The sequence below is a fragment of the Pinus tabuliformis genome, chromosome 8, assembly GCF_031772625.1.
Source record: "Pinus tabuliformis cultivar Carrire ecotype Pingquan chromosome 8, CPIR1, whole genome shotgun sequence".
Classification (NCBI taxonomy): Eukaryota; Viridiplantae; Streptophyta; class Pinopsida; order Pinales; family Pinaceae; genus Pinus; species Pinus tabuliformis.
The window spans coordinates 509,186,087-509,190,940 of NC_142294.1; positions in this window are offsets into that span (position 1 = coordinate 509,186,087).

Here is a 4,854-nt window from a genome sequence, read left to right on the forward strand (position 1 = left end):
ATTAATCATGTGCGATCATGAGACGTCGTGAAAAGCATGTTTCCCCGTGGGTTCAATTGTTGATATGTGCAAGTAACAGGTCTGCGCTAACCAAGATATTGTTGGAGTTCTTGTGACCTATCATTCAAGTAGCTTCATCCACTTCTTTGAGATATCATGTCCCAGTTGGATCCAAATGTTACCCACCATCTTGTGGGTGATATCCCTAGGAGAAATTTTTTCTCCAAGATGGTCCTCAGCCAGTAGCTAGTAGGCAGTGACCCCTTGCAACCACCAAATAGCTCGTTATGTCACTTCTCTGCCACCTAAGCCATCCATGTGGTCCCTCACCCATCGATCATGATCGTATGTTTGAAGGTGGGCCTCCCGAACCTAAAGGTATGCCTTGTCATTTAGTAATTGAGTATTGTAGTTTGCTTATCATGGACACTTTTGGGCATGGATTAATGGGGGGATTCGACGAAAAGAATGGGCTAGGTCTGTGCTCTTGTCCCCTAGACCTCTTTTGGATATTAACCTTGGATTCTAGTCCTGTGGGATCCCTTTTAATGACGATTTAGTTCTAGGGATGGTATTTTATGGGAAAGATTATTTTTGGTTGTGTGGTCTCGCTCCCTCATCCACATATATTTCCCCCTTTCCACTCATTATAACCCCATTCATCATTTCTCCCACCTGGGTCCACATAGGGCTAGCTCTCCCCTTCCCCTTGCCTACACCTTGCTTCAAGACTATAATGATGCCCCAGAGGTTGATGCAGCTAAAAGGAAAAATAAAATCATAATTGGCCACATTCAATAGGAAAATGTACCACAAAATGAAAAATATGGTTGGGGTAAACACATTTAGCATGTGGGAAAAATATAATGCATGAGCTCTACCCCATCATCATGGCCATCACCCTGGTTCCTACAAGCTCTATGAGCCTCCTTCATCATATAGGAACCCATTATTGTCCCAACCCCCGGTGGAAATGAACCGCCCTACCTTAAAAGGGGTATCCACCACTCTGTCTCACACATCATGCTCTTACCCCTTGAGCCCCGAGCAGTTAATTAAAGAAAAATCATAAAAAGGCAAAAGTCATATAAAGAAGGGTGTAAAAATCAAGGTTGGGGCACCTCATGTACCATGATTGCTCCTTCCTCTACATTATATACCCAACTGTGTGATTCCCTTTTACTAGCAAACCTTGTACCCCAGTATGTGGCCCAGGGTTTCCCCTTTTCATTCATTACTCCATCTATCTCTTTATCACATGCCACCACCTTTTAAAGGATGTAATTGGACATATTGTCCCTTAGAAGTATAAACCACCTAATGGGAAACTTGGTTAATCCCATTTGGAACTTGGAGACATTAGAACATGCCAAAGACCATTATGGAAGGGAATGCCATTATTAAGTCCCCGCTTGTAGTCCATGATTTGTAAGCTCTTTTACTCAATTTCCTAAATGAATTGTTGTACTGGAAGGCTAGGGGATGCATTGGATCTTATGCAGGATTGCAGGTGGTCTCAATTTTGTGTTTGGTCTCCCTCTACAAGGTGCTAACTCTTTACAGGGCTACATTAGCACATGTAGGGTGTGCGTTGAGATCCATGGCCCTCCACATCAATAGAAAACACTCCATGGAGTTCTCCAACCACTCTGATAGAGCTCCGCAGCTTTATCGGTCTTGCCAAATTCTACCACAGGTTTGTGTTGGGATTTTCTCATATCACTTGGCCCTTGAGTCAATTCACCAAGGGAGGAGCGAAAGCAAAGTTCTTTTGGTCTGAATCTCAACAAAGGGCATTCATAGAGTTGAAAGAATGCCTCTGCATGGCACCCATGCTCGCATTACCAGACTTACAACAACCATTTGAGGTCCAGATAGATTCCTTTGACTATGCTATTGGGACAGTCCTTACTCAACACGGGCATCGAGTGGCATATCACAGTGAGACACTTTCAGACAGAGTCCGGAAGTATCCCACTTATGACAAAGATACGTATTCCATTGTGCAAGCCTACTGATAATGGAAGCATTACATTTTGGGGAAGGAAACAGTCATCCACACAGACCACCAATCCCTACAGTTCATACAGACCCAAGGGAAATTGCAGAATGATCGCCATCAAAAGTGGACCACATACTTGCAACAGTTCCATTTTAATATCAAATGTAAGAAGGGTAGCACCAATAATGTTATAAATTGCCTCAGTCGACCACCGATCATGGCGTTAATCACTGTGCTCAACTCTTGTGGGAACGAGACTTCTGACTGGCCACTTTTCTACAAAAGCGACCCAAAATTCGGCCACACATACTAGACACTCTTGGAGGGTCAGCATGTTCCATATTTTCACCTCCAGGATGCCATGTTATGCCACATGGGTCACCTTTGTGTTCCTTCAAGTGAGTGTGCCAAGATGATTTGGGGAGCACACTACAGTCGGGCTGCTGGATATTTCGTGGTCGATAAAAAGGTGGCAGTATTGTAGAAGTATTTCTATTGGCCGAATCTTTGATACGATGTCGGGAAGTAAATCAGATCATGCACTGCCTGCTCCATTCCCAAACCGACCATTAAGAAGCAAGGCCTCTATACTGTTAGCGCTTGAGATTTCACCCTAGGCTGAGGAAGGTAAACCTTCAAGGCAACATCAAACCATTTCACCTCGTAGCTAGCCCTACGGGGTATGAGAAGGCTCTCTCCGGTCAATCTCAGGAAAATATTCAATGGACAGAGATGACCAATACAGTGACACTGATATTAGGCTAGTAAACTGATTAAAAGGTTGATTTGGGGCTTTTTGGGGTTTTTTGGTGGCAAATTGAGGATCTGCAATTTTAGGGTGCGGGGATTTGACACAGTTTCTACAGGTGGGTCTTTGGGGCAAGGTAGGAGTTTGTGCTGATGCCTTTAGCTGAGATGGATGATCAAGGAAGAAAAAAGAGAAGCTAAAGAGGGCAAACAATGACTTTGAATCCTCTCTAGATAGTGGAAAACATAAACATTAAACAAATTTGAAAGCTGAGCATGTCAAGCATGAATTCAATTTTTATCACTTCATTTGTTTAATAAGCTGCAGTAAAGAAAGAGATGGAACACATAAACACACTTACAATTACAATAAGAGAACACACCATCAACACAAGAGTCCACAAGAATCCCAATGATGTCTGCAAAACCCTGGTCTTCCTTTTCCTCAAATTGCAGAGATACAAATAAAATATGCAATAGGAGCTTCTCCCTCAAGAGTCCAACCATGAAAATGAGCAAGAGAAGGCATAATATATATGATCTAACTCCTTTCCCCACCTTTAGGGGTCGAGCTCAGCTTCCTAGGAGCTGTTTCAACTAATTCTAAACTGAGCACTAGATAATAGGCAGTCAAAACAACTTGCCTCTAAAACTTAGGTAATCTATCCATGCATTAAATATTCACTATTTACATCAAAGAAACTTCTAGAAGTGTCAAAGGAGAGTAAATGTATCCAAGTGCTATGAAAATTACACAAAAATCCATCATTTACATGCCTCAAAAGTCAACCAAAGTAAAAACAGTGTTTTGCTGGCCGAACTGGTCAAAACAGTGAAATCTCCCTGAGTGGTCGCGCCCCTCACTTTGACTGGTCGCGCGCATGGACAGCTCTGTTTGAGGGCCTTCCCGGTGTCCAAATCAAGTGCAAGATAGCTCATTGTAAAGGTCTGCGAGTCTAATTTCCAACCCCACTGGAATTTCTGAATTTGGAGTTGATTTGACCCCTCAAAAGTCATTTCTCCCAAGGCCGCTTTCTGCAACTCAAAAAAGGGGCAAAAAGTCAAAATTTGCATGTATTTTGAGCTTTTGGAAGCCCAAATCTTCATAAAATATGAAACCCATCCATAGGAAAGTGTATTTTTGCATGAAAATTCCAAAAATGTAGAGTTTTCCCCGTTCTGAGCTTTCCCCATGACTGGTCGCGCGTGGGGTGAGACCACTCAAATGGCCAAAACCTGTAAAATTCTAAAAAAATGCCAAAAATGTCTCAAAATTCTCAAAATTTCTTGGGTTTGCTGCTAGGAGGAGGCTAATGAGTATCATGGTGAGTGAGAGAGGCCTCATCCAAGATACGGAGCAGGTCGGGCCTCTTTCTCCTTTTTTGTGCCTTGGCCAACCGCCTTGCATCCGGCGACTGTAATTTTGGAATTTCTCTAAAACCATAACACCTGTGCAAAAAGTGAAGGAGGTTTTTCTTCTTTGGCATGTTATGGACAAAAACCTCTCTCAGTTTTCCAAAATTCATCTTTTATTGCTCTGAAACATCATTTGAGTGCAACTTGTCCCGATGTGTGAAACAATGGATTTTGTCGAAATGGAGCGAAATGAAGGGGATAGGGGGCTTCTAAATTCTTGGGGAAATTTTTTGGAGTGGGGAGGGATGTTAGGAAGCAAGGGAAAGTGGAATCTTAGAGATTGAGTGAGGGGAAGGGGTCGAAAAGGGCAAAACACAGGCCAAACCTAGAAAATTGCGAGGTTGTAGCTAGAAACTAGGGTTTGTGCAAAAATGAGGAATTTGGCGGATCTAAGGGATGGGAAGTGTTTTATAAGGTACTTTAAGGATAGGGGAAGGTGTATGAACATCTGGATACAAGTTTTGTCGGTGACTTGACCGTCCAAGAGAAATTGGCTTCAAAACCCTAGGAGAGGGAAATGACCTTACCTAGGCACAACTGAAGCATGAACAAGGTGTGAAATGACTCATTAGACACTGACATGATAATGAAAACCCTCTGAATGATGACATGGACTGACATTTGGGCAAACCCTAGACCTAATGCCTAGTGACCAAATTTTGGCTTGAAGACTCACTGAAATGACAAAA